This window comes from Aptenodytes patagonicus, chromosome 1 (genome assembly GCF_965638725.1).
Source record: "Aptenodytes patagonicus chromosome 1, bAptPat1.pri.cur, whole genome shotgun sequence".
In the NCBI taxonomy this organism is placed as follows: domain Eukaryota; kingdom Metazoa; phylum Chordata; class Aves; order Sphenisciformes; family Spheniscidae; genus Aptenodytes; species Aptenodytes patagonicus.
The window spans coordinates 121,521,300-121,544,953 of record NC_134949.1 but is presented as its reverse complement, the minus strand read 5'-3'; the positions used below and the strand labels follow the sequence as shown (position 1 = coordinate 121,544,953).

At 48.6% G+C, this 23,654-nt stretch overlaps 1 protein-coding gene across 1 annotated transcript in view; it reads left to right on the top strand.

Moving 5' to 3' along the window:
• The first annotated feature begins 12,486 nt into the window (after positions 1-12,486).
• The window catches only part of TIAM1 (TIAM Rac1 associated GEF 1), a 189,059-nt gene continuing 177,891 nt past the window's right edge, over positions 12,487-23,654 (top strand). The window contains exon 1 of the mRNA XM_076352793.1: positions 12,487-12,544. The gene's annotated coding sequence lies outside the window, so the exon portion shown is untranslated. The remainder of the gene's footprint in view (positions 12,545-23,654) is intronic.

Below are 23,654 nucleotides of genomic sequence, written 5' to 3'. Positions count from 1 at the left end.
ACTTAACATTGCAGGGGCTGAATTCCACGAGGATCCAAGCTTCCAAGGTTTTTGCCTCCTCTTCTCCCCTCACTCAGCCAAACCCTGCGAGAGCAGTGCTTATGGCTGGTCATATGTACTACGCTTGGCACAGAGCCATTTTGCTCCCTCCACTTCCAGCACAGACACAGACTGTAGTTTGTTCGTGTAGGAGGAAAACAAGCACCCATCATGGAGAAACCATTTGCTGGAATCAGAGGGCAGAGTGACTTACTACCTGCGTTAGCCTGACAGGGTTGAGTTACGGGAGGAGAGCAAAAGCGCTTATGTAAATAGAAATAATGTAACTAATAAACACAAATCAATAGGCACAAGCGTTCAGCAGCACCTAACACCCTCTGGTCCCCTCTGAGGTGGGATCTAACATCCATCACAGCAGGCGAGGGCAGGATGGATGGGTACGCTCTCCTGGACTCCTGAGCTGCCCAAGACTGCACCGGCAAATTGCCTACATCAAAGCATCTCAGAGCTTTAGAGCCCAAGCAGAAAACTCAGCCAGAATTCACAAAAGTCAAGGGGTTGTTTAAAACTGTCCCATCTTGACATCATCCTGGAGAACGCATCTCCAGAGAAGCTAACTCGGACTCTGGTTTCACCTGCTTTCTGCCTTTTCCCCCAAGTCTTGCAGCACATATTCTGGCTTGTGAGAGTCCTTGCAGGACTTTTGTCCCTCGTTCCTCAAGAAGGCAGAGGGTGTGTCTACACTTGCTGAGTACGGGAGGACCAGGGAGTAAGTTCGAGCACTGGTTTCCTGATTATCTGCACCGAGTAATTATTAGGTCAATGTTTTAGATCATTTCAATCAGCCCCTCCAAGGTAAATCTGCCAACAGAGCAGGCTAGCCCATAGCCATGCACAGGGGATGTGCTGTTTAGCTGCTAAACTAGGAATCGGTCCTTGCTCTTCTTCCATCCAACAGCGCAAGCATAGCCCAAGGTGACAGCGAAGGCTTTGGGACCTTCCTCCCTTCCAGGGCTGGAGCCACCCATGCAGTAGTTGTGGTGGGCTCTCCTGCCACTGAGACGTGACACGAGTCAGAGCCTCTGCCCCAGGGTCAGAGCAGCAGTCCTCTTCCAAGCCCCTATAAACCATAATCCCTTCTCTCCTCCTGCCAGCACGTGTTCAAAGCTGAGTTAGCAATAGAGAATCAACCCGGTGCTTTCCCACAGTGGCCAAGAGTCACCAATTTAGGTGAGACACGTATGCAAGGAGTTGTCTCTTCTGTCACCTCATCCTTCACCTTCCAGCACATCTTAACCATATCTCACATCCCTTTCAAGACCGTGTCCTTCCAAAGGGACTATAGGTGCGAATGCCTGACTAACTGGTCGAAGCATGTGGTATCTGATCTGCCCAACCACTTGTTAAGCTGTGTCTTAAACTGCAGTAGGTGAATCCATGTTCTTGGCTGACCTTGGGAAGTGCCATGAAAAAAAAAAAAAAGGTATTACACCAGGGGTGCTTGTGGCACCACAGATAGCAGGAGTAAAAACGACACAGGTTTGCACTGTCTGCTTAATTTGTTTATTTTGGGGAAAGGCAGTGACCCCATCAGTGGCTACCTACAGAAGCAATGATGCTAAGCGTGGCTTAAAAATACAGATAAATTGAAGGAAAGCTCATTGAGCTGCCCCTCCTGCCCTCCCTCCCTTTCCCCCCCAATTCCTGCTTGCCTTCCCCACTCCACACCTACACGCATGTGGGAGAAGATGGTCTGTAGCAACTCTGACCGCTGTTTGTGCCCTCTGTACTGCCATCTCCAAAGGACTAGGATGCTTCCTGTTGCCTTCCTCCCCAGGGCAAGGATGGCGTGGGCAGGCCATGCTCTAACCCACTGTTAAGTAAAAGTTCACTTCTCTCTGGCTTTACTATTTTAAATGAAATATTCAAAGAGTCCGCAGGCACAATCACCTTTTCATAAGGAGCAGGTAATCAGGAAAACATTAATATTTGAGGAAGAAAAGCTCCAGGCTAATGGTTTAGACAGGAAGGGCAGGGGTATTCTCTCCCCATCCTTTCATAAGCAGCTTTGTGCTTCTCTACGTCTCACGGTCCTGACACATTATGGGGTAAAGCATGATTAATTCTCCATAAATATGCTTGGGCTGTAAGTTTGCCTCAAAAAGGCAAATTGATTCGACATCACTGGGGACAGAAGGCTTGGAGGTTTGGGTGAGGCTTGCTGCAGCCTGCTCACCCTTGAGCAGCAGGGCTGCCTGCCCCTTTCCCCTGTCATTCGGTGGGCTACAAGCATGTTTCTTCGGGTAGCCCGTTCAGGAGACAGGGCTGGCAGGCAAGTCCAATGGACTACAAAGCTACGTCCATAAGATTTGCTCTGGGAGTATGTTCCTGCAGATCTCCATGCTGCTTGGTCAGCTTTAGAAATCAGAAAACAAGTTACAAAGAGCCGTGCTGACCACTCTCCACAGGCGAGTGCCCTGCTGCTGTGGCACACGGGCTGGGGAGCACACAGGTTGAAATCATCTCTCCGGGCAGCCAGGGCTGAGGCACGCCCAGCTTCTCCCAAGTCCACCCGGGGAAGGTAACAAGGCCAGGTGTGCAGCAGCCCAGACCTCAGCACAGCAAGCCACCTGAGCAGGTAACAGGGCAAGCTTATAATGGCCTGTGCCAAAGGCAGGACCACCACGTCCCCACGGTTATCAGTGTCTAAGTTCACCAGATGAACGCAAACGTGGTGGTGCTTACCTACTGCAAGAAAGCCATCTGGTGGCAACACAGGCCCCCCCGGTCGCGTCTCCGTTCCCATCCCCCCATGCTCCGGAGGGAGAGAGCAAAGCTGTGCCCATCCTCCCACAGGGGTTTGTGGACGGGCAGCGTCCCAACTCTGCATGGTCGGTTGCTGCTTGCTTGCCCCTCACCATGCTCAGCTGGCGTGGGAGCAGCTGGCCTGCAGCAATTGCCCCTCTCCTTGTGCTGGGGAGCAAGGGTAAGACGCCTTATTCATCCACTACTCAGGCTGAAAGGGGAAATTCAGCCCTGTAGCACAAGCCAACATTCATTTAAGTTTAACATGCACTGTATCTGCTCTCCAGATAGTAATTGCGTGGTGTACAGCCTCCACTGAGGACTGCATGAAACTTGTGGGCTGTATAAATCCTACGCAACTCTCCAAAGGGGTTCAACGATACATTGGCCCTTGCTGACCCTCTGCCAAGGGGCAGTTTCACACAATGCCAGTTGTGGGACCAGCAGTACTCCTCGAGTTCTTCCTTTGACTCCAGTCACTGTAGGAGGAATAACTTATCTAGAGGAGAAGGAGCGGTGGGGAGAAGAAAAAGAGGCGGGGAGGTTATGAGGTACTACAGTAATGGAGGATACAGAAATGAGAGGTGCTGGAGGGGCAATTTTTCCCTGCTGCTACCACCAGATGATGCTACAGAGCAAGCCACAGGAAGCACTGAAGGCTACATCTGTAGGAGCCCACATACTTACAAGCTGAGTAATACCATTTTCGAGATAAAATGACTTTTTAAAATCCATTCTTATTAGTCATACAGGTATTTCTTAGACATCATCTCTGCAGAACAGCAGTGCCTCTCCTGAATTACTCAGCCGAGTTCTTCCCTAGGCCTCCCCGTAAGGGGGATTACTGCACAGCACCGGCTGCAAAACTTGCCGTCACACATCTCCAACCACCAAAGCAGTCAGGGGCGCAGCACGCACGTGCACGCACCAGAAGGATGTCCACGCCACTCAGTGCACCGCTGCCCTTGAAGGAATAACATGGGGGAACCAGGCAACCACTAGTCACCAGAATTGACTCCTACAAACAGCCCACAGAGAAAGATGCCCCAAATTGACAAGGGGGGGGGGGCATTTTGCATAAAACAGACACTCAGAGGAACATACAAAACACCTTCAAAAGATGAATCTGGAATTAACAAACCCACTGGCTAAAAAGGCATCTCAGCTATAAAGAAGATACTAACTTTTAAGATGTATTATAGATGTTCACCTCCTACTAGCACCTCAGTATCCCACAAGCAGTATTACCTACCTCTCCTAACACCTCTCCCTTGTGAGCACTTCACAAGTACTGACTAAACTTGTTCTCAAATTGTCCAGCTGATTAATATAATTCAATTAAACCCAGAACAACTCATCTCAATCTGTTCTTAACATGAAGGTTGCTGCTTCTGTTGCAGAAATGAGGAAGGGCTTTTGTGCCTGAAAGCTGCTCTGTTTCTCGACAGTACCAATGGATCTAGTGAAAAAAAACAACGACGACCCAACACCAAACCAAACTGCCTCTCCCTGCAAACACCTGATTTGCAGGCTGAGGCTACGCTTTTCTCAATGGCAACGGCACCTCGAGTGTCTTCTGGCTCCTCTCTACTTTCTTCATCCAGTCTTACCTCCGCCATCCCCTTTTGCTGCACCGACGCCACTGTTCGTGGCACTACTAGCTGTATGCTTTATATTATAGTTAAACCAGTATAATAACTATCTGCTAAGGGAAGGTTCTCCTTTCCTTTATGCTAGTACCAGCCCCCACCTTGGCTAGACCAAGAAAGCTGATGTCTTGGTTTTGGAGAGTTAATTTTTGGGTGACTGAGCTTGCTCACCGCAGGGTCAGATTGTGCAAGGCAAGCAGCGAGGCATCAGGACCAGCGCTGCCCCTTTGCACTGTCATTTGCTGTTAAGGGTGGCTTAGATGTAGTATCAAGCTGCATTCCAAGAGAAGAAGTGAGAGTGGTTAACCTGCCTAGAGGCGGCCCAGAAAATCTGTGCTCCCAGCCTGTGTCTCCTGATGGCAAAGCTCGCTGTCTCTCTGGTAGGCTGTCTCTTGCTTTGCCATTTATAAGGGGTATCTTTCATGTAGGCACTCCCCTCACATCTAGCTTGGAAAATTTCCGTTATTACTGTCCTCTTAAAGTGCATCCTTGATGTTTCAGACAGCACTGGTGCTCCCTATGAAATTGTCACTTGTGCACTCAACACGCAAGTCTCTTGCTGGTTTATCCCACACCTTGCTGTGGGATGTTTATCAAACACCTTGCTGTGTTTGCAGATGGAAGGGTAGAAGAGGGAAACGCTGCCATAAAGTGAGGCACCCCAGTCCTCTCCTCTGCCGACCTTCGCCGGTTCCTTGTGGTCCCTTTCACAAAGGCAAAAGCCAGCCACGCAGGGCTGGGACCAGAGCCTGCTGGGGTTTTAGTGGGGTGGTCGCAAGGGCAAATGTCCCCTGTGGGATTTAGTTAAGGACAGTAAATGATTTTCTGTCTGTGACCTACATCAGGGCTGAGGCCAGGTTTCCAGTAGTAAAAGGCCAATGCAATAACACAGATTTTGCTTAGGTTTACATGTGTGGGTTAAGCTAATCCAACAAGAGACAAATATTTTCAATGATGGTCTTTTTTTTTTCCCTTCTCATATAGGCTTTCCAGTAATGCATTCTTTATCCATAAATTAGCAATGACATTGAAAGAAACCCTTTAATACCATAAACGGACAACAAAACAGGGATTGGAAGCGAGGGCTATTGCCTTCCCCATACGTGTCCTTGTAACATGAGCAATCATACCCCGGGAAAGCTCAGACTTTGCCATTATCCAAAGTACTCTGTGAGTTCACATATCACTTCACTCCCAACTGGCAGTGAACACAGATAACAGCATTTTTCAAAAGAGAGGCTAAGGTGGACAAGAATTCATCAAATGGATCTCCTCTTTTACATAATCCTAGACGTGCGAGGATGCGATTCTACTATTAGTCTTGCTGCAGCCTGAAAATTATTCAGACAAATACCGGCTGAAGAAAACAGGGAAGGCATTATTATAATTTCTGAAGCATGCAAAGGCCTAGGAGAGCTTCTTCAAGTGATTATAAGGGGTAACATATTTAGCACTCATGGAAGCAGACCATCCCTGCTAAAAGGGATACTAAGCAGGGATAGTTACTGTCTGCGTATGGATTTCTCAGTCTTGGAACCAGCCTGAGTTACTTTTACTTAAAAGCCAGAAAGAAACCTCCATTAGTACATTGTTGTTCCTGTTTTCAAAGAAAAAAGAAGGCAACAACTTCTGGGTTGTAGTGAATGCCTTTTTTAAGCTATGAGCAAAACTAATGGGAAAATAAGTAGAAGGCATGAAGTTCACTGGTACAGAACAAGTCCTAATTCAATCCGACTTTGATGGCCTGGTCAGGACTTCGATGGTAAGCAATCCTTCTGCTGTTTGCAGGACATAAAATGTCAGCCTACACACATGCAACAGCACATCCTTGAAAGGATGGACTGGTAACAGTCTACAGCTATTTTTCAAAGAACAATTTCCCTAATTTTTTTTACTCCTTTTTCAATTTTTCAACTTGAAATGTCCTCTGCCATTCCTATCTCTCAGGTACATGAGCACACTGCTCAGGAATAAGAGCAGTCTTTTGTGTAGAGGAGAAATAGCAAAGCATGCATTACTAAGAGAAAAATGCTATATTTACAGATAATTAATTTTACAAATGGACAAGGAATGTCTGGAGTAGAGACAGAACTTTGCTTTTGAGTTTTCCTCATCCATACAATTTTTTCGATAAGCAAATGCTATTTCATGTTTTCAATCACGGAATTACCGTCCTTGCAGTAAGTTATACTCTGTTCATTGTGAATTGCCAAGTTGTTTTTTCTGAGTGAGCTACTCCTGTATGCCCCGTCTACCAGTTGTGTCAAAAACGAATACGGTTTTTGCAGCTCAATCATTTGTAGACAGAATCTTCATAGGAAGATGCTTTACTTCTAAATTACCTGAAAATGAGGTTTGCTGATGTTGGGCAAATGGTGTTTAGCAAGGGGAGTTTTCTGCTCAGTCCCGTGTTCTGCTTCCTTTTAAAATTTTTTTGAGGAAACTGAACTTTTTATGCACACAATCACTGTGAGCCAAAAATAACAACTCTTAAATTAGCACTGAGTGGGTGGAGGGGTACAACTAGCACACCAGCTTGCCATAACAGTCTGGATATATAAATGAAGAGATAGGACTTGACATGCAAAATAACTAGAACTGTCAGATGACTAATGGATTTCACTCATTATACGCTGAGGCCCTGGAAAAGTAGCTGATGAAGTGGGATTACTTAAAAATATGCCCATATTAGCTGGCATAAGCCCCGGTTGCGCAGTCAGGTCTGCTGAGACGCAGCTGCCTGCCCACATGCACCCGACCGCGGGAGCTGCATCCGACGTGGGCAGGGCCACAGCAGGGGAGGGGGGCGGCAGCATTGAGGAGGGGGGGACAGTTCCCCTGCGCTGTTGTTTGATGTGCACCCGAGACTGCGCAGCAGCAGAGAAAAGCAGTCCCTGCAGGGGTTTTAGCCTCTGGCCCCTTTTTTCCCCACCTGGTGCTGACATGAGCATCTGTAGAGCGGAGTGGTGAACGGGATGCAGGAGCTGGTCTGGGCGGGGGGCAGCCCCCTCCTCCCTCAGACACCTGGAGCTTCCCATGGGAACAGAAATATTCCCCGATTGGGTCTGATGGTAGACGTCACCTACAGGTCAATACTCCTGACCCTTTTGGTTTCCCCCTGTTCTGGGCCAGCTGCTGAAAATTGCAGCAGTGTTTAAGCAGGACCATGCCAGTGTCATGCACTGTGGTGGCAGGAGGTGACAGCACCTCTCTGGCGTCAGACTCTCGTACAGCACCAGATGTGTCTTGCTATCATTTGCTTTACAAGCTGCTAGAAAGTGTCCTGGCCTTTCTTCACCCTTAGCTCTTCTTTACTATTCTTCTCCATGTACCGCAGAGGACCTATAGGACAGAGTAGATACTGGGTGTGAGAGGAGCCTGGGGGGCTATACGGCTGTACAGTGGTGCTCTGCAGGAGCCATAGGCTGAGAAATGGAGGATACAGGGTGCAACAGGACCTGCCAGATGATTGCCTGATTTATTGCCTTGTGTTTGTCTCAAACCATGCTGACAGCTGCGGGATTTCTCCTTTGGACACGTATGAAAGCCCCCGTACCAGAGGGAGACTGGCAGAGTGGAGTGTGTCCGGTGGAAGGACACAGAGCTAGGGGCTGGAGCTCATGCTGTGCAAGGAGCACAGGCTGCCCAGAAGTTGTGACACCTCCAGCCTTGAAAATATTCAAATCTTGACGAGGCAAGTCTATGCATCACCTCCCTGACTGAAATTAGCCTTGCTTTGAGCAGGAGATTGGTCTGGAGGCTCCCAGAGGTCCCTTCCGACTTCACTTTCCTGTGATTTACTGATGCCACCGGTGCTCCATGTAATAAAGAAGATCTTCTGCACCATATCACCTTCCTCAGCCTTCCTTAAAATTCCTCAATTCTCCTCTCTGGTTTTCTCCCTTCCCCCCCGACTCATTTCAATGAAGCTCTCTCTGAATTGCTTTGCTTACCATGTGGGGTGGTAGCAGCTTGGTAGTCTCATCTGTAACGTGTGGACAATTCAGCATGCTCAGGTTAATCCAGTCCTTCTGGCTTTTCTTTGCAGAATCACATGAAGGGGGGCCGTTTGGCTCCTTGTCCTGATTTTGCTCTGTGAGGACAGCTCATCGTCAAAGGAGTCTGCTGCTGGATGGTATTGACTAAACCTAGGAAGTGATACAGCCTTCTTCAACCGCTGCTTGGGCAAAGCAGCCATGCTGCATGGGGGATCTTCTGCTGTCTTTGGCGGCTTCACCTTGGCTGAGAGTTGAAATGATGTTCTCCCCCTTTTTTTTTACCATGCCTTTTCCCTTCCTTTTCACTAGAAGTTTTCCAAAATGGCAAATCAGATCGGAGTTACAAATCCCATTAACCATCCAATAGCCAGGCTGTGAGACCTTGAAGACTCACAAGTCGTCATTATAAAGGAACATGTGTATCAAGCGTGCCCAAACGTTGGCTGAGGAGCCAAGCATAGCCTACTAAGCAAGGGGGCAGATTTTCCCCGGGCTGTGTGGAGCTGCCTGCAACATGGAAGAAGTTGATCCTGGGCTGCAGGATATATAGAAATAAAGCAGTGCTGTGCCAGGCGCACCTGCCTGGTGGGACAGCAGATGACCAGACTTAGCTGGCATGTGATGACAAAGCAGCATTGCCTGGCACCACTTGGCCGAAACAGTGACATGCACCCACTCAGTGGCCAGGTTGCACTTGTGGCCAAAGGTGCTGGTGGTGCAAATGAGGCACGCATCAGACATAAAGAGCCCAAAGTGGAGGAGGTGCATATAATTGCAGGAGGGGAGGGAGGCCAGGGTACATAGGATTTGGCCACAGAACCACAGAATGGCTGATGTGGGAAGGGAGCTCTGGAGGGCATCTGGTCCAACCCCTTGCTCCAGCAGGGCCACCTAGAGCCGGTTGCCCAGATGGCTTTTGAATATCTCCAAAGTGGGGCACTCCATGGGCTGTCTGGGCAACCTGTGCCAGTGCTCGGTCACTCTCACAGAGAAAAAGTGTTTCCTGATGTTCAGAGGGAACCTCCTGTGTTTCAGTTTGTGCCCATTGCCTCTGGTCCTGTCACTGGGCACCACTGGAAAGAGCCTGGCTCCGTCCTCTTTGCACCCTCCCTTCGGGTATTTATATACACTGATGAGATCCCCCCGAGCCTTCTCTTCTCCAGGCTGAACAGTCCCAGCTCTCCCAGCCTTTCCTCACAGGAGAGGTGCTCCAGTCCCTTCATCATCTTTGTGGCCCTTTGCTGGACTCTCTGCAGTGTGTCCACGCCTCTCTTGTACTGGGGAGCCCAGAACTGGACACAGTACTCTGGGTGTGGCCTCACCAGTGCTGAGTAGACAGGAAGGATCACCTCCCTTGACCTGCTGGCAATGCTTTGTCTAATGCAGCCCAGGATACCATTAGCCGCCTTTGCCGCAAGGGCACAAGGTCCTTTTCTGCCAAGCCACTTTCCAGCTGGGTGGCCCCCAGCATATATTGGCGCATGGAGTTGTTCTTCCCCAGGTGCCGGAGTTTGCACTTCCCCTTGCTGACCTTCATGAAGTTCCTGTCAGGCCATTTCTCCAGCCTGTCTAGGTCCCTCTGGATGGCAGCACGACTCTCTGTTTTGTGTCACTCCTCCGAGTTTTGTGTCATCTGCAAACTTGCTGAGGGTTCACTCTGCCCCATCATCCAGATCATTAATGAAGATGTTGAACAGGACTGGACGCAGTATTGACCCCTGGGGTACACTGTTAGTTACTGGCCTCCAACTAGACTTTGTACCACTGATGACCACCCTCTGGGCCTGGCTGTTCAGTCAGTTTTCACTCCACTTCTCTGCTCATCCAGCCCATACTTCAGCATCTTGTCTATGAGGATCTTATGGGAAACAGTGTCAAAAGTCACAGTAGGCAACACCCACTTGCTCTCCTCTCATCTACCGAGCCAGGCATTTCATTGTAGATTATCAGGTTGGTCAAGCATGACTTCCCTTTGTGTGAATCACAGCTTCCCTAGCTGTGATTGAAGGGCTGAGGTGGCCGAGGGCCAGGGCTGTCCTCCTGGTCTGGGGCGTTGTAGGAGGTGCAGCAGCCCTACACAGGGCTAGGATGGCTCTTGGGTACATGGAGATTTTGACGTGCAACCCATTGTCTGATGAGATACGTTTGTTTATAAGCTGATGGACAGCTTGGAGATCTGGTTTTAAGTTACGCTACCAATTGTGAGCTATACAAATATATACAACAAACTGCACGCCTGGGGTAGCTGTCACTTGCTTGGGTTTGTGCGATTATTCTGAGTGGCCCCTTGACTAGCTGAACTTTCCTAATCCAGGGCCGTAGGACACTATCAAATTTTAGTAAGACCTCCTGGCTGAATTAGTGGGGAATTTTACCTAAAAATCAATGTCAGGAAAGGACCTGCATTTAATCTTGCTGATTAAATGCTTTGACTGAAGTGCTTGGTGTGGTAATGCCATTTAAAACCTGCCATTAATTAATCAATGGCTTGGTGAAGAAAACTGATGTTTTATATTTGGATTTGATTTGCAAGCAACATAGTGATTAGTGAGTAGATAGTTGAGATTTTGTATTTGATTTTTAAAGGTAGAACAAAGACACAGTATTTGAAAATAAATATTCTTTATTTGATACACATCCAAGCGTTAAGATTAACGACAACGATTGATTTGGATTTGCCCATCTTGACTTTCAAAGTTGATGGGGAGGTGCTTCCACCTGTTTGTGTTCAAAAAACAACTTGTGTAGTTTGGCAGGTTTTGTAAAATACTTTCAGTTAAGTCACAGCTCATGTTTATTTATTAATGCATTTTAAAATGTACTTATCCAGATTTGAGCTGAGTCATTACTTAAAAAAAACCCCAACACTTTGGCAGCCGGGGCAATGCATGTGACAAGGTGCTCTCTGGCTTCCCTGCGTCCCATCAAATGGAGTCCATGTGCGTGATGCACAGCTAAAGCACTGGCTTCAATTCCCTCAAAATCTTTAGCTGCAGAAATAGCACAGGAGCAGGCTGGCACGAGGGAAAACCCGTTGCACCTTGTTTGCATCTCTGGGCCATGTAGATAGCCGTTGGCACTTGGGGGTCTCCGGTAAACGGCAGATAAGGAAGGGGAACATGGCACGGATGGTGCCCGCAGCAAGGGAAGCAAGCGTGGACAATGCCTGGGTGGAAGATCCGGTGCCACCAATGCGTGCTGGGTGATAGATCCTTGTAAGTGTCTGGTGATGAACGTGAAAGAGGGAGAGAGGGGGAAAGCTAAGCACTGCTCCAGGGGACTTCGAGGGGGTCGGGAGCCACGAGAGGAAGGTGCTTGACAGTGCCTCAGGCGGTCAGGCACCTTCCCCTCATGGCTCCCGACCCCCCCGCAGCGGTCAGTAACCTTCTTCCCCGACCGGGGAGGTGCGGCCGGAGACACGGCGGAGGGGGGTCGGGAGCCGTGAGAGGACGGTTCCTAACCGCCTCAGAAGTCGGTTTGACTTCGAAGTCAAGCTCTCCCCGCCCGCAGCCAATCCCGCTCGCTGCCGCCGCGCGCGCCAACTTCGCCCAGCGCCCCCCGCTCCCCCCCGCCCGGATTGGCTGGGATCCCCCGCGCGGCGAGCGGCCCGCACGCCCCATTGGCCGCTTTTGTTGAGGGCTCCGCGGTGCGGAGGGGTGTGGGGGGGTGGTCCGCACGCGGCGCCTCCCGCCCCCACCGCCCCCCGGGGAGCGGCCCCTCCCCTCCCGCCTGGGAGCCGCGTGGGCCATTGTCACACAACATTCCAACTCCGAACGCCCCGCTGTTCGCCGCCGCCACCGCCCATTGGCTCGCCCGGTCCGGATTGACTCGCCGGGCAGCCAATGGCCGCCGGTTTCCAAGGCGGCCGCCGGCGCCGCCCCTCGCAGCGCCGGCAGTAACAATATGGCAGCGGCGCCTATTGGTGGCGGCGCGCTCTGAGCGGCGGCGGCGGCCGCGGGCGCCCGGCGGCGGCGAAGGGGAGCAGCTCCCGGGGCGGGCGGCGGCGGGGACGGCGACGACGACCACGACGACGGCGACGGCGACCACGAGCACGACGACCGCGACCCCCGGTGCCGAGCCCAGCCGCGGCAGGTGAGCGGGCGGCGGATCGCGTCCCCGTCCCCCGCGCACGGCATCTCCGTTCACGCCGGTGCGCCCTGGCGGAGCGCCCCGCGCCGGGGGCGTTGCGCGGCGCCGCGGCCGCGGCCCGGCTCGCAGTCCCTCCGCCGCCGCCGCCCGCACCGGAGGGCCCGGGCAGGGTGTGGGGGGGGCGCGGCCGCGCTGCCCCGCCGCGGACGGGTGGGCGCCCGGCCCGCCGGGGCCCGCTTTATTGTTCGCGGTGTGGGCCGCCGGCAGCCGGCGCCGCTCCCCCCGCCGGTGCGGCGGCGCGGGGGTGACCCTGGCGGGATGCCCGGGTCTTCGCCGGGGTCCGGCCCCGCCGCTGCGCGGCTCCGGAGCCGGCCCTGCGGCAGCCGGCCTCCGGGAGCGCCGCTCCCGCGCCTAAAATGTCACCGCCGCCCCCCGGGGGGGGCTGCGCGGGGTCCGCGCGGGGACTGTCGCGTCCGCCTCCGCCCCCGGAGAGCCCCAGCAGCCGGCGCTGCCCGGTGGTGGCCCCGCGCGGGGCGGGGGCGGCCGCCGGGTCCCTTCCCCGCCGGGTGATGCTGCTGCTGTGGGGGAGCCGTACCGGCCACGGTGCGGGGACGTAGCCGGGGTCTCACTTAGGGAACATACACTGAATGAGCGTGTAGCAGGTAAGGCTGGTGTGTTTTCGCCTGCGGGTCACTGAAGGCAGGGCACAGCCTGCCCGCGCTGCCCTTGCTGAAGTTAGGGACAGTTGACTGATGCTCGCAGTCCTAGGCTTGACGGGAAGCGCTGGCACAAATACGGTCTTAAATAGAGTTGCAGGAACGGGTGCATAATTCCAGCGCACAGCTCAGTACTACCTTGTCGGATTGGGAAGCGTCGGATTGGGAATTCTCCCGAAACCGACTTTCCGTTCCTCGTCGGTCCTTCATTCCCAGCTCCCCCTCTCATAAGCAGCCAGAGGACTCTGGGATAGTGAAAGCTGGCTACAGCAAGGAAATAGGTAGTATTTGTGTCTTGTTAATCATTTTGCTGTGTATGAAATTCTGATTAAAAAATGTATTGGAATAAATTAGGGGAGGCCGAGATCTATGGAGTGATTACTTGGGTGCCTAATCTGTGATTAGAGCATCTTTTCCCCTTCCTGTATTATTAAAACGCTTCTGTCAATTTCAATGACACTTCAGTGCTGTGATATGAATTATTGAACAAGGGCAAACGAGACCTCCTTCACCTTAGCCGTAAGGGCCTGATCCTGTGGAGAGCAACTTCTTTCCATCCCTCCTGGTTTGGCAGCTGTTGGAGCCCCTCTGCCGAGTCCTTGCTCCGGTCCCTGCGCAATCCCCAGCTGCCTTTCCCCCGGCAAAAGCTGCCTTGTTCATGCAGAATATTACTTATCGGATTGCACGTAACGGTTGTTCTTGCTGCTTCCCGATGAGCCCACATGGATGGGGCAGTCCCGTGGGATTTTGAAGGTGCGAGTGACTTTGGAAAGCGCTGTGGTTTTCTCTCTCAGCTTTTGCCTTAATTGCCCTTGTATGCCACGAGCTCTTTGATTTGGGACTGATGTGTGCACAGGTTCTGGGAAGTGTCTTAAAACCTGATCATCACCCCCGTGGTAGTTATTGTGTATATTTGGTAGTGGCAATGAAGGCGCTACGCTAGCGCCTCCATACTACTCGAGGTAAAACATGATTTAGGAGTGGGTGGGGAATGGGACTGTTTCTTCCCTTTCAGGACCTGGAATGGTGGAGGTGGAAGAGGAATGTGACATACCCGTGGGGACTTGGCTCACCTCTGCTTTGGTTACAGGCAGATTAGTCCTGCTCCCACTTCGGCTGCGGGAACACTTGCTGCCCCAGAACCACGTTTCCCGTGGAGGAAAAAGCCGTTTCCTTATTGAACAGCAGAGCAACTCGAAAATGTAATTTTTTTAAAGGGATTCTCCCAACAGGAGTTTAATCTATAGACTTTTTGTTAGTGTTATTCTTGCATTAATGATCCAGTTACGCTTTCCAGTATATTAAAGGCAATACTCTGGAGTCCTTACACAAATAGAGTGCTCGTCATCTTTAGTGATAACTGACTTTGGGATCTGGCCCTCCATAATCTTATGCGATGCTGACTGTAATTTGCCTTAAGGGAAACAAGATATACTGCTGTTTTAAATGGCCTTTTTCGCTTTTCCGGTTCCTCTCGGCCAAAGTAGAAGTCAGTGAATCCTACCTGATGTCTGTCTAGTGATTCATCTGGTCTTGCTTGGAAGAGGAAAGCCAGACCTCCCTCCCCGCCCCCCCCCCCCCCATCAGAGGTGATTATGCCGTGTAGTCATTCAGTGGCCAGGAACATCGGAAAAACCTTGTGAGGCATCGTTTGAAAGGATCACTGTGTGTAACGGGGGGAAAAAACACATTTGTCTGGTACCAGAGCTCTCCGTTTTTCAGACGAAGTTCTTGTGCTATAGTGAGGAGCATGGTATAAATAGCAATGCTAGGTTTTAGCCACTGAATTCAAAGTTATGGTTTCCACAGCAACCAGCACTCAGGCCGCCGTTTATGTATGTAATATTTCCCCCCCTTTTTTTTAAAAAAAAAAAAGTGTATCTGGCTTCTGGTGTTGTGCTGTGTCCAATCCTCCTCCGCGAACAGCCCGCACTCGTTCCTCCTACTCTGCTTTTGAGCATCCCCCTCCACTTTCCTTCTCCCGATGGCCATCATCTTGCTCTGTTCCTAGCTCCAGCCTTCCTGCTGCCTTCTCCTGGGCCAGTGGCTGATGGCTCTGTGTACCAGATCCCAGCCTGTCCACCATGTTCATTTGTCTTCTAAGTCTTCCTTTTGGTACCAGCGTTTGCTTCCAGCTGTGGCTGCAGTGTGATAGGCACCACGCAAACACAGGAAGAAACAGCCCTGCTTTGAATCCCTGGCATATCCCTCAAATACCCACCTGTGTTTCCCATCTCACCCTTACCTGGAGGGTTGTTGTCTCGATGGTAGGTACACATGCTCTCCTGGCTCCAGCTCAGCCATTTCTCTTGGGGTTTAAAGGAAATGCAGTCAGAGAACTGTGCCCTGTGTGGAAGGCTGAGGGATGTGCCCTCCCTATATGAAGATCAGGATGCAATGCTTGTTTTTAAAAATATTTGTCACACGAACGTGCAGTGTTGCTGAAGTGTTTTCATTTATAGCCAGGGGGTTGATGTATCTACATGGTTGTGTCTAAGTTACAGTTTCCAGAGCAACTGGAGCTTTGTATCTTGGAAGACTGTTAACTAAAGCATGAAACATCACATCAAATTTTCCTTTCTTAAATTCTGTAATTTTAGCTACTGTTAAAAATGCAGCTGTGCTTATCTGAGAACATGTTTAAAAACCTTAAATGACCAAGCAGATCTTCTTCAGATATGTACCTCTGCGATGAGAACAAGAATGGGAAATTTCAGCCCCCAAAGTAATTATCCTTAGAGTTACAGCATAAGGCACTTTAGTTAAAAAAAAAAAAAAAAAAGGTGCCATCTCATCTGTATCTCTAACCAGAACTAATGACAAAAGTGCAATCTGGCAAAACAATAAAAAAGCTGATGTCGGCTGAAAGCAAACTTCGAATGAAGGATTCCCATGGCTGGAGAATCAATCCTAAGAAGGAAGGGGACTCGTGATCCCCTGTACCCGGGAGGAGCTGGGCAGGCTGTGGTGCCGGAGGCTGATCTGGTATTATTATTTTTTTTTTTTCTTTCCTTCTCTTTCCCCTCTCATTTGGCTGCTGCTCCTTGTGAAACTGTGTCCCTCTTGTAGTGTTTCACAGATGCTTTTCCTCTGAGCAGTAATGCCAAGGACCTTTGGCATCAAAACAGGTTACTTTCCCATTGTAACTGAATTTGAGCCAATGTTACTTTCAAAAAAAGTTGATGTATCTGCATTGTAGGTTTTCTCCTTGCTCTGTGAAGGATTTTGTCAATAATAGGCATGTCATTCCCTTATAAATTGCCCTACTGGATACTCAGATTAGTTTGAACAATGATGCCATAAAATGGTTTGTAGGTTACCTGGGGAATCTCAGCCAGGAGGCTTTAAGTGTTGGCTTGTGTAAAAAGGAATTACAAAGGGAATGTCTCAGGGGTCTTCCTTTCTATTTTGTTAGTAACCTTCCAGCTCAATGTTTTTCTTCTTATATATTTTTTTATATATATAAAAAAAAAATAAAATGTTCCATTGATATTGCCGCCTATAATAGCATTGTCAGCAGCCTATGGTTTTTGCTTAATAAAATGGAGGAATGATTCTTCTCCTGCGAGATGGTTTTTAAATGAAACTTAAACCCAAACCTTGTGATCTTTGGTGTGCTGCCCAGATTATAGAAACAAAATGATTGAAACAGCAGCTGGCAATGGCTTGAAGTGAGTTGAAATACCTTGAACTTCTCCCTGGGTCTCTTTGAGCAAAGATAGGGATTTTGTTTTCTCTGTAGTCAGCCCAACCTTTGTGATACGGCACAGACCAAGAAAGGATTTTAGCTTGTTCGCATAGGAGCAGGCTGTTGCTCAGTAGCCATAACCCACCTTCATGGCAGGTGATGTTGCATGCCGGGTGGTGAGGCAGAGAAAGCTGGTAACAAGCTGGGAGAAGAGCCAGATTCTTTGCTGGAATAAGAACCGCTTGTTTATTTTCCTGCATGCTCAGAAAGTGCCAGTGTGTGCTGTGCTATCAACTTAATTGGCTAAGTCTTTCTAAGTGAAGGTACTGATGCTGGGGTTCAACGTTGCATAAATGTGTCTATCTTGGCAGCAGGACACCTAGTTTTACTTTTCTCCAGTGCACAGTATAAATACACCTCTTTCTTGACCTTCTCCATTAATTTCAGTGGATAAAGCCAAGTCTTCTGAGGGACCAGGCATTTGAGAGTTGGAACAAGATGCCTAATCCATTAACATTAAAGCAGACTTATTTTACTAATTTATTCCCTTGAAAGAGCAGGCAGTGAGTCAGGGTGGTGGGAAGGTCTTGTATTCTTAACCAGGTGTCCTGGTGCGTCACTGCAGCCCTTCAATCCGCCTGGGGACCTACAGCTGTAGTGCCTGACCAGCTGCTTCTGTGGTAACCATTGCTGGGAGAGCGATCTAACAAGGCTGCAGTGGGCTGGAGTGTCGCTCCCACCCTGTGTATCTTCCACCTGGGACGTCTCCCTTGCAGCTTGGGTAGATCCTTGGCTTTGAAAAGCGAGATAGAGAGGAGAAGGTTAAGATCAAAGAAGAAAGGGAAGAGGTTATTGTCTATACCTGAGTGATGAGGAGAGGCGGTCTGGTCCAGAGCACTGGGTGTCACACTTACTTACGGAAGAAGAGTTCATGAAGTATTCTGTTTTTCCCCAGACACTGTTTTTGTTTTTGAAAAAACATTTAAAAAGTTCTGCTCTTTCAAACTAGGGAAAGTACCAACTTTTGACTGGGGCTTTGTGCTTGTTGGAAACAATAATTTTGCCTTACGGTTGGGAAACATTTCTTCTCGTAGCAGCAAATCTCTGCATTTTGAGTTTTGCAGCCCAGGCTGCAATAACATAAATACTTGAACACCCTTGGTCACAGTTATCTCGGGCGTGAGAGAATTCTCTACTGCTTCACATTATTCAGCATGTCTTTATGTCTAATTGTTTTTCCCCTTCATATGCTCTGTTCCTAAGATTAGTACAGTTTTCCTCCTCATGGATAAATAATTTAAACACCTGAACTGATTAAATGCATGCATCTGAGCTCAGAACAATCATGACTTTTTTTTTTTTTTTTGATTCAAAGACTGACTTTTCTGAAGAAGATTCAAAGCAACTGAAAATAGCTTCATCACAGAAACATCAAGCATAACTTGAAAATTATCACTATCATGTCATGGATTCTGGCAGTGTACATTTGCCTTCCCATTAGCAACATCTCATTGAACAATCAAGGGTTTATTGACAACTCGTTTACTTTGCCTAATTGTATGACTTACTGGAGGGCAGGGCAGTCCTTCCCTTCACAGAATGATGGCAAAGATGCAAAGTGGGTCTGTGTTGTGCAGTAACTTGATTGCTCTGTTGGAGGGTGTTTTGTGAAGACAAAGTTGACTACAGAAGGTTTGAGGCAACCTCCAAGGTTGGATTTGACCGTGCATTACCTGTAATGTGTCCAGGGTCCTTTGGGCCAAGCATGATGCCACACTGCAGCAGCGGTGGCAGGGCTCACAGGAGGTGGGTGGCTGCTCCAGAAGGTCTGGGCTTGGCTCAGTGGTGCCAGGAGCAGCTGCTCGGGTTAGCAACAGTTGGTGCTGGTGCGAAGAGGGCTGTCGGAGAGGTTTAGGAACCAGGAGCTGTCAAGTTCCCCCTCTGCCATTGCTGTTGCCGCTGCTGTGGGCTCATCTGAGGGCTCATGCAAAACCCCTGCACTGGTGTGGGCAGATGTGCCCCTTGCTGGGGAGGATGGAAGGGCTGCAGCAGTGCTTCCCTATCTGGAAAAAGTCCTTTCTGTTAATTTTCTTTCCAAAATGTCTTTTCAAAGAGGAACAGCTCTCCTACTCTCCCCTTGTAAAGCCATACATGCTCCATAGCTGCCTCTGGAGAACTGCAAACCAGCTACCTAAGGAAAGAAGTCTTTTTACCTAATGCGAGACCCATGTCATCTTGCATCGTTACCAGTGAGTGCTGTGCCATTTCATCTCAGACTGGCTGACAATAGCACTCAGATGACTGGAGTTTCCTCTCCTTTTGTTGTAAAAAATACTCTTAGGAACTACCTTTATAGAGTAACTGCATATCTCTAGGCTAAAGTTAAACCACAGCTGGAATACATCTCTCATCTCTCACTCAAAACATCTTACATCTAGAGATTTAAAACCTCATGCCAGAAAGCTGTGGCCTAATACTTTGCCCATGATTTCCTGCTATACCAGCGCTACTCTACAGTAACATGGATACCTTGATCGCCTGTATCTTGTCTGTCTTTATTCACAGAGGAAAATGGGAAGAAAACTTGTGATGTTATGGAAGTTTCATTTTGCATTTTGACCCCCCTCTTCCCCCATTTGTTTTGGGGTTTTTTTTGTGTACAGTAACCTGGCTGACCCTCTGCATTTGTCATCACAGTAGCCCTCCGTCTGGCTTTCCACCCTCCCTGATAAGCAATGCTCAGTCAGGCACCAGGCTTTCAGCAAGCCAGGGCAATTCCTGCTTGGATCCAGTTACTGCTTGTCTGTTGGACCCATCCATTATCGTAGCAGCAGTGTTTTGGTTTTTGTGTTTTTGTTTTTTTTTTGTTTCAAATTATCTCTCGTCCTAGTCCATCACAGTTAGTTCCCTTTGCTTCTTCTAAAGCAAATCCTATGCCTGCCTTTATCTTTTGGCATGGTTTGGGGAGAGACATGGGTTTCCTCATTAACCCCAGGCAGGCTTCCTGACTGCTTCCCATCCGACTTCAGCTCTTGCCATCCTGATCTCAAAGCCTGTCCTTCTCTCTCCCGTTTGGCAGCTCCTCCTACTCCAGCACTGCTTTGATCTCCTGGGCTGTGGAAACCCCCTGAGCTGCGAAAGCTTACTGTCCTGTTGTCAGTCCTTCCTTCCCAATGAACGGCCTCGTGAACGGGCCAGGCTCTCTGTGCTGTGCCGCACCGCTCTCCTCTCTGCTGGCACTTTCCCCGTAACTTGCTGCTGTTAGTCACCAGTGAAGCCTTGGACAAAAGACATCTCCCTCCATGTCCCAGCTAGTGCTCTAGCAGGGCTCTGTTTGGTTGTATCAGCTCCTCAGCTCAGTTTGCTTGTCGAAAGCATGTCTTAAAACCTTAAGAGTACTGCTTCCTAACCACCCGATGAGTTCCTGCAGAGTTTCAGTGCTGTTTGAGACTTTTATGAAAGCCTTAATTCATGCCCTATCAGCATTTCTATCTGCACCTGCATAACTTGCAGGAGGCCTCCATTTGTAGCTTGTTCCTTCATCATGGACCTTACCTAGAGTTTGGGTAGGTGCCTGTGTGACGTGATTGCAGAGGTACTTTTAAAACTGTTCTCCACTGACTGTGTGACAGGTGATCTGCAGAACCACAGTAAAAAAATGCAGAAAGGGCTGGCTTCAGTTAATTTTCCCACTTACTATCATGTTCTTTTATCATCACGCTTTTAAGAGATGACAGTGGGTTTCGATCCAGAGGGTTTGATATCTGCTGTGCTGGGAGATGGAGAGCTGTTATGGTGACAAAGCAGCATGACAGCTAGTGATACTTAACTTGGTCCAACTCGGGAGCAAAAAAAGGTTAAGCATCTTCCCTAAAGAGACTTGGCTTCCCTGCAGTATTAGCCAAGACCAAGTGAGGGAGGAAAAACGCAAAACAACGCAGAAAGCGCAGAAACTGGATGATGCGAGAAACATTTTGAGTTGAGGCTCTTGCATCCCCACCTTGTTACTAGCTCCGCTTAAGTCACTTCTTGGCTGCTCAGATGCAGCTGAAGCAAAAGAGCCCCAAAAGGATCTCTGCCACTGTTACTGCCTCTGGTGCCTGAGCTATCTCCTTCCAGATGAACCAAAGGTTTCCAGCCTGGCACTCTTATGTTGTTGAGCATCCCCTACGTCTGTGGGAGCCGGGACAGGTGACACATGAGCTACCTGCGGTGGTTACAGACGCAGGAGGAAACCCCAGGAGCAGTCGAGGCTAGGCAGATGTTGTGCTTGTCATTTAGCCCCTGGGAAAGCCTCCCCAGAGCCTGACTGGTACTGACACCCACTTGTCCTCAGGGCAAGGGGTGCAGGATGCTTTAGGGGCGCACTGATTGATTGGGGCCATGCAGTTCTAAGTTACTTAGCATTTTGGAGAGCCATTTTGGCAGGATTGTCTCCGTAACACTAACCAAGAAGAAAGACTGTCAGCATTAAGTGACTTTTTTTTCTTTTAAAGCTATTTGTTTTGTTTTGCTTGTAGACATTAATGGACCTGTGTAAAAAATTTTCAAGACCTGTTAATGGGGGGGTGGTGTTGAGGCATTGTGTGGTTACATGGAGTGCAAGAAGAGAAAAACCTCTTTTGAAGACTCAGCATGTGACGGTGAGAAAACGTGTAGCACTCCTACAGCAGAGGAGGACAAATGTAGCTTCCATTTACTCTGTGCTATCTGTATGGCAGGTGTTAAAAATGTGTTTTGTTTAAGAAAAATTGAACATAAATACTGCTATGTTTGCTTGTTGCTAGTAAAATACATTTCCTCACTTGGTCATCATTGCCTCCTGGGAAGGTCACACCAATTTTATTAACTTAATGGCAGATCTGCTAACGAAGTCAGTGGGTTTGGGATTTCGCCCCATGACTCAGAAAACTTTGTTTATTCTGTTGCTATAGGCTGTGGGGTTATAAAAACGTGATTGCTTCGTGCTGTCAGTTTGCAAAAGGGTAGTTGTGAGGAAGGAAACTTGAGCTGACAGAATTACCTGCCAAAATAATTAAGTGCATAGCTAAATGAATATAAAAAGACCAGACAAGTAAATTGCTTTTGTACAAATAGCCTTTTTTCTTCTTTCTTTTTTTTTTTTTTTTGAGGCTTGCTGAAGTGTGAAGATCCCTCTGTGAAAATAAGGTGAGCAATTAGTATTAATTGATTTGGTTTTTAATATCAGTTGGGACTTGCTGGGGATTAGTGTGGAAATGTATGCAATTTCAGGAGAAATTGATTGCATTTAATCTCTTCCATGTGCAGCTTTCCCTTAAACTGCTAATGAAAGTTCAATAACTAGTGAATGGGATGTTTCATTAAATGTGCGTTCAGCCCAGAATAGTTAACAAGTGTCTTTTTTGGGATACCTTTTCCTTGCTAGTCCCCTCCTTTGCTGGGTATAGTCTTGGATTTTTTTCTTCGTTTTTTTTAAAGATGTAAGTGGATATAATAAGACTCTTGTGTCCATTCCTATATTCCTCTTTGGAGAGTATTTCACATGGAGAGGCTGGGGTTTTTTTGTATGTTTTGCCTTTGGTAGCAATTACTGCTGCTTGCAGTTGTGGCTTCCAGTTCAGAACAAAGCTGTTTTGTGTGCCTAGCCAGTAATAATTGTTGACAGTTGATAATGTTGGAGACCTCTCATTGTGGCTGGGATCTGAATTATACCAACTGCTACTGAACCCAAATTATAGGTCTTTAATTTTAGCTTTGGGGTTCCCATGCTGGAATATTCTCTTTCCTCTGGTAATAAACCAAAAAAAAGTCGGTGTTAGAGGTCTTTCCTAAACCTACCAAGCAAGACACAGAACTGGAATGTTGCAAAGACTGCCTAAATTTCTATTCTTACTCTTGTCTGCTCTCAGACTTTCCTGGTAACACCTAGTTATCGCATCCCATGGGGCAGTTAAACTCGTTCACTGTGTGTTTAAATCTGCAATATATATGTTAGGTGGAATATATTGAGTAAGAGGGGAATTGCTGGGGGACTCTGCGTATCCTTTTACTGATGCAGCTCATGGACCACAAGCCACTTAAAACCCAGCCGGAGCAGCTGGAAACAGAGGGTGGCTGCTGCGGTGGCAGGAGCGGCTGGACGATGAGACCCCTGGTGGGGGGGAGCTCCCGGTGCCTGCACCAGTGATGGTGAGTTGCCACTGCGGACGAGGCCTCAGCTGCAAATCTTTCTTGCTTGTAGCTTTGAATGAGGTAACTGGTGTTACCTGGGCATTTTTCAATTTATTTTCTTGGTTAAATTTTCATGAGTAGGATGGTATGAAAATGAATGTGTCATTAATAGATGTCCAGGAATGCTGTTTGCTCAGAAGTGATTAGGAGATTAAGTAATGGATTAATTGTAATTATTCTTCCGGAACCCTCCCAATGTGCATAGACACAAGGCATGTGTCCTCTCTGAAAGGGTTGTGTCTGGGGCTTGCTCACGTGGGGGTGTGAGAGGGGGTGTGTGTGTTGTGTTACTCTGGAGAACTATTTGTTGGCAATTCACATTTTCATCCTTGCTTCCCAAATTAAAACTGTTAGGCTTTCAACTTTGAATCGGTCTGAAATTTTTACTTTTCTTCTGCATGTGGAAATTGTTTGTTGGCAAAATATGATTTCAGGGAAATGTTCTTTTTGCATCACAGGAAGGCTTAAGAAGCTTGTGAGAATGATAAAACAGTTT